The 10,591-nt window shown below is 34.4% G+C and overlaps 1 long non-coding RNA gene across 1 annotated transcript; it reads right to left on the bottom strand.

Moving 5' to 3' along the window:
* Positions 1-254: 254 nt before the first annotated feature.
* On the bottom strand, positions 255-8,939 carry LOC144767023 (uncharacterized). Its single transcript, XR_013598030.1, has 5 exons — positions 8,559-8,939; positions 6,266-6,371; positions 5,162-5,267; positions 3,772-3,877; positions 255-2,024 (listed from the first exon to the last, which is right to left on the bottom strand). It is a non-coding gene; the product is annotated as an uncharacterized LOC144767023 (long non-coding RNA).
* Between the last annotated feature and the right edge of the window lie 1,652 nt (positions 8,940-10,591).

Below are 10,591 nucleotides of genomic sequence, written 5' to 3'. Positions count from 1 at the left end.
ATGAAAAAATCTAGAGGGAAGAATTTATAAATATATTTAGTAAGTGAGATTATATTTAGTTAGGTTGTGAAGTTACTTAACCATAAAAAATTTATTTTAGGTTGCGTACGTCACATTTTTAAATGAAGAATTGTTAGACAAATAGAAGAATGGGTAATATTTCAGTAAAGGTGCTTTTTTGTTTGTTTTCTGTTTGAAATACAACAGAAATTTGTCATATAAACTAATATTTATAAAAAAATATTTCACAAGCCAGTATCATTTTTGAAATAGTAAGTGGGGAAAAAAGTATTTCAAAATAACTTTAAAAAAAAAACGTTCAAAATGTTTACTTCTAGGAAAAATATTCCATTTCTGAAATCATAATTAATTTTTAATAGTAGAAAAATAATTTCTACATGCCTTTTATAGGTTTTTATTTGTAAAAATAAAGGGGATGGATTTTTCCATTTTTCAAAAATGTCTACCTGAAAAGGATAAGATTTCAAAAGGTAAGGGAACCCGACGATTTTAAATGTTAAAAATTTTTACAAAAAAGCCAATTGAATTCAATATATAAAAAATAAATTTAGGGCAAAGCAGGAAAGTAAGTTTTGGATTACATTTTAGAAATGTAATATGTTAGCAACATTTTCAAGGTAGTCTAATGCCACACACAACGAAAATTGTTGTAGTACACCCAATAGTCTCCTGCACATTTCCTTTGTTTGTCTTGAAGGTCGTGGATTTAGGCTACCTGAAAATGCTTGTGCAAGTCTCATTTCTTGAAAACTTTGCTCCTTCTTCAAAGTTTTCAAAAAAGAGTAAAAATTAGGATGATGTTTGCCAATTGTATGACTGAAGGAGTTGTGCCATCCCTCTATGGCATTATTTGTTTTAGCACCACCTTCCAATCAGGTTGAGTAGCAGTTCCACCACTGCACATGGTAACGTGGCTTCCTCCTGCGACCTGATCTGCTTAGACGCCCAATCCATGCGTCCTCGAAATAATTTAAAATTGGAGCCAATTTTTCTTCATTTTCTATAAAATATTCAGATTCTGAAATTGCAGTGTAGTATTCATCTACACTATCAGGTGGTACAAAACAAAGGGCAGTTAATTTTTTTAATTCAACTTGTAATTTGCTATCAGAGCAGTAATCTGCAACCAGGGATGTTTTTTGAAGTTTACGCCAATATGCCTGGGAAAAATGAAAAAAACATCCCTGAATTTGGGTATCCACGTACAATTTGTTGATGACATTCATCATAGTCAATTCAAAATCTAAAATGATTTTCCTAGGACTTTTTCCTGATGTTTTCTCTTTAATTACTGATAAAAATTCAGTATAGGTTGCAGATTGCTTGTCTGGTAGTAAACTATATACTAAGGGAACTACATTATTGTTTATTTGTGCATGAATGCTGTAAATTTGGGTGAAAGGATGGGGCGTACTTTTAAACGTACCATCCATCATCCAAATGTCAGTATTCTCTAATTTATAAAGGTTACGGGGAGTGCTAAATATTAATATGCGTTTGAGAGGGTTTTGGTTATCATAGAGAAGGAAAGGTTCATTAGAGAAAGAAAGAGTTAATTCGTGTGGAATTACAATGTCAGCAAAAGTTTGTGGAGTAACTGTTTGTGTGTTACTTGCCTGCTTTTTACGTTGAATAATTCTACGCAAATTAGGGATTGTTGGCATATTACAAGCAACATGTCCAGGGACATGTTGTGCAACCTCTCTTAAAATTTGACCAGGAGTTGCATTGGAGGTGGATGCAATATCTTTCATTTGGTTGATTGTATCGCGTATTTCTATTTCCATTGCAGAGGCAGAGTGGTTATGTTCAGTGGTTTTGATTATGTTGTCACCAACAGTAACTGCTCTGCCGCTGCAACGAGAAGAATAATATTGAACACACCTCCAATGTCTCCTTGGTTCACTTATCCTCTCATTACAATATATATACCCACAGTGTTTTAGAAGTCTGTTTCCTTTTCTTGATTTTGTATAAATTGCTGTGGTATTGCTTGCCATTTTCTGTGGAAAAAAGGAAACATGAAATATAAAATATTATGTTGGTTCTGTTTGAAAAAATAAATTGCACTTAAACATTTTTCAGCACTTTCCTTAATCATGCATTTACCTGGACTTGGAATTGTAAGTTGAACTTGAACACTATCCAGTAATTTCTGTAATCATGGACTTATCTGGACTTGGAATTGTAAGTGGCACTTCAACACTATCCAACACTTTCCCTACTCATGCACTTTCTAGGAGTTAGAATAGTAAGTTGCACTTCAACACTATCCAGCACTTTCTCTAATCATGCACTTATCTGGACTTGGAATTGTAAGTGGCACTTCAACACTATCCAACACTTTCCCTACTCATGCACTGTCCAGGAGTTAGAATAGTAAGTTGCACTTCAACACTATCCAGCACTTTCTCTAATCATGCACTTATCTGGAGTTAGAATAGTAAGTGGCACTTCAACACTATCCAGCACTTTCCCTAATCATACACTTACCTGGAGTTAGAATAGTAAGTGGCACTTCAACACTATCCAGCACTTTCCCTAATCATGCACTTTCCTGGAGTTAGAATAGTAAGTTGCACTTCAACACTATCCAGCACTTTCCCTAAACATGCACTTTCCTGGAGTTAGAATAGTAAGTGCATTTACTTGGAGTTGGAATTGTAAGTGGAACTTCAAAACTATCCAGCTCTTTATTTAATTATGCACTTTCTGGAGTTAGAATAGTCAGTTGCACTTCAACACTATCCAGCACTTTCCCTAATCATGAACTTTCCTGGAGTTAGAATAGTAAATTGCACTTCAACACTATCCAGCACTTTATTTAATTATGCACTTTCATGGAGTTAGAATAGTAAGTGGCACTTCAATACTATCCAGCACTTTCCCTAATCAAGCACTTACCTGGTGTTATAATAGTAAGTGGCACTTCAACACTATCCAGCACTTTCCCTAATCATGCACTTTCCTGGAGTTAGAATTGTAAGTTGCACTTCAACACTATCCAGCACTTTCTCTAATCATGTACTTATCTGACTTTAGAATAGTAAGTGGCACTTCAACACTATCCAGCACTTCACCTAATCATGCACTTTCCTGGAGTTACAATAGTAAGTTGCACTTCAAGACTATCCAGCACTTTCTCTAATCATGCACTTATCTGGAGTTAGAATAGTAAGTGCCACTTCAACACTATCCAGCACTTCCCCTAATCATGCACTTTCCTGGAGTTAGAATAGTAAGTGCATTTACTTGGAGTTGGAATTGTAAGTGGAACTTCAACACTATCTAGCACTTTATTTAATTATGCACTTTCCTGGACTTAGAATAGTCAGTTGCAGTTCAACACTATCCAGCACTTTCCCTAATTAAACACTTTCCTGGAGTTAGAATAGTAAGTTGCACTTCAACACTATCCAGCACTTTATTTAATTATGCACTTTTATGGAGTTAGAATAGTCAGTTGCACTTCAGCACTATCCAGCACTTTCCCTAATCATGAACTTTCCTGGAGTTAGAATAGTAAGTTGCACTTCAACACTATCCAGCACTTTCCCTAATCATGCACTTTCCTGGAGTTAAAGTAATAAGTGGCACTTCAAAACTATCCAGCACTTTCCCTAATCAAGCACTTACCTGGAGTTTGAATAGTAATTGACATTTTTTCATTATCCTGCACTTTTTCGGTTTTAAAATTATATTTTGTATGCAATGTAAACAGAAAATAAAATGTGTTTATTTGACATATACCTTTGAGTTTTGAAGGTTGCTTTGTGGGTTTCTTTCAAGTCTTGCAAACTGTTTTGATGTTGGCTGAGCTTTGCTTGCTTTTTCGGTTTTGGTTTATCTTGTTTGGCTGTAATGAAAAGATTTCAAAAAGTGTTATATGGTTTGATAATGTTTTATTTCTATTTCTTTTCTAAACGTTGAAAAAAATAATCTATATTTATTGATGATTAGAAATTTGTGACATGTTAACACTAACCAGTAAATTTATTTGCTCTTGTATTTACCTGGACTTGGAATTGTAAGTGGCACTTCAACACTATCCAGCACTTTAGAAAAAGTGTTGGATAGTGTTAAAGTGCCACTTACAATTCCAAGTCCAGGTCTGGAGTTAGAATAGTAAGTGGCACTTCAACACTATCCAGCACTTTCTATAATCATGCACTTATCTGAAGTTAGAATAGTAAGAGCATTTACCTGTACTTAGAATTGTAAGTGGCACTTCAACACTATCCAGCACTTTCCCTAAAGATGCACTTTCCTGGAGTTAGAATAGTAAGTTGCACTTCAACACTATCCAGCACTTTCTCTAATCATGCACTTATCTGGAGTTAGAATAGTAAATGCCACTTCAACACTATGCAGCACTTTCCATAATCATGCACTTTCCTGGAGTTAGAATAGTAAGTTGCACTTCAACACTATCCAGCACTTACTCTAATCATGCATTTATCTGGAGTTAGAATAGTAAGTGCATTTACCTGGACTTTTAATTGTAAGTGGCACTTCAACACTATCCAGCACTTTACTTAATTATGCACTTATCTGGAGTTAGAATAGTAAGTGGCACTTCAACACTATACAGCACTTTCTCTAATCATGCACTTACCTGGAGTGAAAATAGTAAGTAGCACTTCAACACTATCCAGCACTTTCTCTAATCATGCACTTATCTGGAGTTTGAATAGTAAATGCATTTACCTGGACTTGGAATTGTAAGTGCCACTTGAACACTATCCTGCACTTTATTTAATTATGCACTTTCCTGGAGTTAGAATAGTCAGTTGCACTTCAACACTATCCAGCACTTTCCCTAATCATGTACTTATTTGGAGTTAGAATAATAAGTGGCACTTCAACACTATCCAGCACTTTTCCTAATCATGCACTTTCCTGGAGTTAGAATAGTAAGTTGCACTTCAACACTATCCAGTACTTTTTCTAATCATGCACTTATCTGGAGTTAGAATATTAAGTGGCACTTCAAAACTATCCAGTACGTTCCCTAATGAAGCACTTACCTGGAGTTTGAATAGTAATTGACATTTTTCACTATCCTGCACTTTTTCGGTTTTAAAATTATATTTTGTATGCAATGTACTATGAAAATGAAATGTGTTTATTTGACAGTTACCTTTGAGTTTTGAAGGTTGCTTTGTGGGTTTCTTTCAAGTCTTGCAAATTGTTTTGATGTTGGCTGAGCTTTGCTTGCTTTTTCGGTTTTGGTTTATCTTGTTTGGCTGTAATGAAAAGATTTAAAAAAGTGTTATATGGTTTGATAATGTTTTATTTCTATATCTTTTCTAAACGTTGAAAAAAATAATCTATATGTATTGATGATTAGAAATTTGTGACATGTTAACACTAACCAGCACTTTATTTGCTCATGCATATATCTGGACTTGGAATTGTAAGTGGCACTTCATCACTATCCAGCACTTTAGAGAAAGTGCTGGATAGTGTTGAAGTGCCACTTACAATTCCAAGTCCAGGTCTGCAGTTAGAATAGTAAGTGGCACTTCAACACTTTACAGCACTTTCTCTAATCATGCACTTATCTGAAGTTAGAATAGTAAGAGCATTTACCTGGACTTGGAATTGTAAGTGGCACTTCAACACTATCCAGCACTTTCCCTAATCATGCACTTATCTGGAGTTAGAATAGTAAGTTGCACTTCAACACTATCCAGCACTTTCTCTAATCATGCACTTATCTCGAGTTAGAATAGTAAATGACACTTCAACACTATCCAGCACTTACTCTAATCGTGCATTTATCTGGAGTTTGAATAATAAGTGCATTTACCTGGACTTGGAATTGTAAGTGCCACTTCAACACTATCCTGTACTTTATTTAATTATGCACTTTACTGGAGTTAAAATAGTCAGTTGCACTTCAACACTATCCAGCACTTTCTCTAATCATGCACTTATGTGGAGTTAGAATAGTAAGTGGCACTTCAACAATATTCAGCACTTTTCTAATCATGCACTTTCCTGGAGTTAGAATAGGAAGTTGCACTTCAACACTATCCAGCAATTTTTTTAATTATGCACTTATCTGGAGTTAGAATAGTAACTGGCACTTCAACACTATCCAGCACTTTTCCAAATCAAGCATTTATCTGGAGTTTGAATAGTAATTGACATATTTCACTATCCTCCACTTTTTCGGTTATAAAATTATATTTTGTATGCAATGTAAGCAGAAAATGAAATGTGTTTATTTGACTGTTACCTTTGAGTTTTGAAGGTTGCTTTGTAGGTTTCTTTCAAGTCTTGCAAATTGTTTTGATATTGGCTGAGCTTCGGTTGTTTTTTCGGTTTTGGTTTATCTTGTTTGGCTGTAATGAAAAGATTTAAAAAAGTGTTATATGGTTTGATAATGTTTTATTTCTATATCTTTTGTAAACGTTGAAAAAAATAATCTATATTTATTGATGATTAGAAATTTGTGACATGTTAACAATAACCAGCACTTTCTTTGCTCATGCATTTATCTGGACTTGGAATTGTAAGTGGCACTTCATCACTATCCAGCACTTTAGTGAAAGTGCTGGATAGTGTTGAAGTGCCACTTACAATTCCAAGTCTAGGTCTGCAGTTAGAATAGTAAGTGGCAGTTCAACACTATCTAGCACTTTCACTAATCATGCACTTTCCTGAATTCTGAATAGTAAGTTGCACTTCAACAATTTCCAGCACTTTTGCTAATCATGCACTTATCTCGAGTTAGAATAGTAAGTGGCACTTCAACAATATCCAGCACTTTCCGAATCATGCACTTTCCTGGAGTTAGAATAGTAAGTGGCACTTCAACACTATCCAGCACTTTCCCTAATCATGCACTTTCCTGGAGTTAGAATAGTAAGTGGCACTTCAACACTATCCAGCACTTTCCCTAATCATGTACTTTCCTGGAGTTAGAATAGTAAGTTGCACTTCAACACTATCCAGCACTTTCCCTAAACATGCACTTTCCTGGAGTTAGAATAGTAAGTGGCACTTCAACACTATCCAGCACTTTCCCTAAACATGCACTTTCCTGGAGTTAGAATAGTAAGTGGCACTTCAATACTATCCAGCACTTTCCCTAATCAAGCACTTACCTGGTGTTAGAATAGTAAGTGGCACTTCAACACTATCCAGCACTTTCCCTAATCATGCACTTTCCTGGAGTTAGAATAGTAAGTGGCACTTCAACACTATCCAGCACTTTCCCTAATCATGCACTTTCCTGGAGTTAGAATAGTAAGTTGCACTTCAACACTATCCAGCACTTTCCCTAAACATGCACTTTCCTGGAGTTAGAATAGTAAGTGGCACTTCAACACTATCCAGCACTTTCCCTAAACATGCACTTTCCTGGAGTTAGAATAGTAAGTGGCACTTCAATACTATCCAGCACTTTCCCTAATCAAGCACTTACCTGGTGTTAGAATAGTAAGTGGCACTTCAACACTATCCAGCACTTTCCCTAATCATGCACTTTCCTGGAGTTAGAATAGTAAGTGGCACTTCAACACTATCCAGCACTTTCCCTAATCATGCACTTTCCTGGAGTTAGAATAGTAAGTTGCACTTCAACACTATCCAGCACTTTCCCTAAACATGCACTTTCCTGGAGTTAGAATAGTAAGTGGCACTTCAACACTATCCAGCACTTTCCCTAAACATGCACTTTCCTGGAGTTAGAATAGTAAGTGGTACTTCAACACTATCCAGCACTTTCCCTAATTAAGCACTTACCTGGTGTTAGAATAGTAAGTGGCACTTCAACACTATCCAGCACTTTCCCTAATGATGCACTTTCCTGGAGTTAGAATAGTAAGTTGCACTTCAACACTATCCAGCACTTTCCCTAAACATGCACTTTCCTGGAGTTAGAATAGTAAGTGGCACTTCAACACTATCCAGCACTTTTCCTAATCATGCACTTTCCTGGAGTGAAAATAGTCAATTGCACTTCAACACTATCCAGCACTTTCTCTAATCATGCACTTATCTGGAGTTAGAATAGTAAGTGCATTTACCTGGACTTGGAATTGTAAATGGCAGTTCAACTCTATCCAGCACTTTCTCTAATAATGCACTTATCTTCTGTTAGAATATTAAGTGGCACTTCAACATTATCCAGCACTTTCCCTAATCATGTATTTTACTGGAGTGAAAATAGTAAGTGGCACTTCAACACTATCCAGCATTTGCACTAATCATGTATTTACTTGGACATTGCATAGTAAGTGGCACTTTAACACTATACAGTACTTTCTTTAATCATGCACTTTATTGGTGTTGGAATAGTAAGTGGCATTTCTACACTATCCAGCACTTTATCTAATCATGCTCTTACCTGGAGTTAGAATAGTAATTTGTATTTCTATTCTATCCAGCACTTTCCCGTATCAAGCACTTACCTGGAGTTTAAATAGTAATTGACATTTTTTCACTATCCTGCGTTTTTTCTGCTTTAAATTTATATATCGTATGCAATGTAAGCAGAAAATGAAATGTGTTTATTTGACAGTTACCTTTGAGTTTTGAAGGTTGGTTTGTGGGTTTCTTTCAAGTCTTGCAAACTGTTTTGATATTGGCTGAGCTTTGGTCGCCTTTACAGTTTTGGTTGTTCTCCTTTGAATGTAAAAAAAAAATTAGAAAATGTGTTATATATTTGGATAATGTTTTAATTATTTATCCCTTTTGTACGTTGTCTTGAATAAAAATATGGTTATTAATGTTTACAAATTAGTGAAATGTTAACACTAACCAGCAGTTTCTTACATCATGCATTTACCTGGACTGATTACTTAGGGCCCGATGTAGGTAAAATAGATTTACTGATTTTTAATTACCAAATCATACCGATTAGGTAATTAAAAATCGGTAAATCTAAGGGGTCGAGATGTAGGAACATCCAGATGTTCCTTTTGCCGAATTGGTAAATATCTGTATTTACCGATTCGGTAAATACCGACCGGTAATGCCCCATTCATTCCTATGGGCTTTGAAGCCCATAGGAATGAACGGGGCATTACCGGTCGGTATTTACCGAATCGGTAAATACAGATATTGACAAGGGTGCAGGGGGTGTCACTTTGACACCCTCTAGCACCCCCAAAAAAGGTTTGGGGACCACTAAAGTCATGCACTTTCTCAGAGTGGAAATAATAAGAGATAATTTTACAATATCCAGCACTTTTCTTAGTTTCTATTAATATTCAGCATTTTTTTCAGAATATGCACTTACCTAGAGTTCGATTAGAAATTTACATTTTTTCGACTATCCTGCACATATTCAGCTAAAAAAATATTTATGATTTCCAATGTATTCTCAAATAGAAATGTGTTTATATTTAAAAGTTACCTTTGAGATTTGAATGTTAATTTGTGGTGTTATTTAGCAAATGGTTTCGATATTGGCTGATTTTCGGTGGCTTTTTCAGTTTTGGTTGTTCTCCTTTTGCTGTAAAGAAAACATTTGAAAACGTGTCATATGTTCCTTCATAATACATGCGAGTTTTATTACTATGACATTTTTTGTAGAAAATAATCTACTTATTATACTAATTTATATTTTTTTAAAACGATATTCTACTGGTACATTAAAACTGAAAAGTATTTACCTTGCTGATAGTCCTTTATTTTTCTTATATTTTTAAATCTTTGGTTGAATCGATTGTTGTTTCAGGTTTTTTTCAAAATCTATACTGCTTCACAACATACATTGAAGTATCTAAAATTAAATGTTGATTTGCATGAGATGCAAAGCAAATAAATACATATTCTATATTTTATTTTTAATTATTCTGACATTTAGTTGTAATCCATTTTTACGCTGTATTATGTGTCTGTCTTACTTTTTTTAACATATTACATTTACGATTAATTTTCGAAGGATGTGGGGGAGAGGGAGAGAACGTTTAGTAATGTTGCTTGTTTATTTTGGTTATGGTAATGTATTTCTTCATTTATTTATTTAAATTGAATAAGTTGAAATATAAGCCTTTTTAAAGTATTCAGCAGTTACCTTGTTGACAATGCAATTATTGGTTAAAAATTTTTTCATCAACCTTTGATTCGATTTCTTAAAAGTATTCTGTTTAATAATTATAAAAACTTTAACACATATAAACATTGCTATCAAACGTTTTAATACTTTCTTTCTAAATGCTTAATATTATATTAAATAATCTATTTAAAAAAATATTTTTTAAATATATTGGTGCTGATATGTTAGCACTACATAATTATAATTCTTATTTCATTTGACTTACTTTAATGTGAAAGAGAAATGCGTCTATATTCCTTTTCCTTCACAATTAAATCAAGAGGTCAGAGGGTCAGGTTTTCACGTCTGCTCACTCTGTTAGTTGATAATCAACTGCCTTCAAAATGGTGGGTTTCTTCTATTTATAACTTTTCGTAATTATCATTATTTTTTGAGTAAATTATACCGTTCCGTTTCTAAATTTTTTAAAAATCATTTGATGTGGAAACATATAATTTAAAATACGTTACGTAGAAGTAAACTTTTCATATTTTCGTTCCATTTTGGCATCCATCT

The sequence above is a fragment of the Lissotriton helveticus genome, chromosome 7 (genome assembly GCF_964261635.1).
Source record: "Lissotriton helveticus chromosome 7, aLisHel1.1, whole genome shotgun sequence".
Lineage (NCBI taxonomy): Eukaryota > Metazoa > Chordata > Amphibia > Caudata > Salamandridae > Lissotriton > Lissotriton helveticus.
This window is presented reverse-complemented; position numbering and strand designations above follow the sequence as displayed.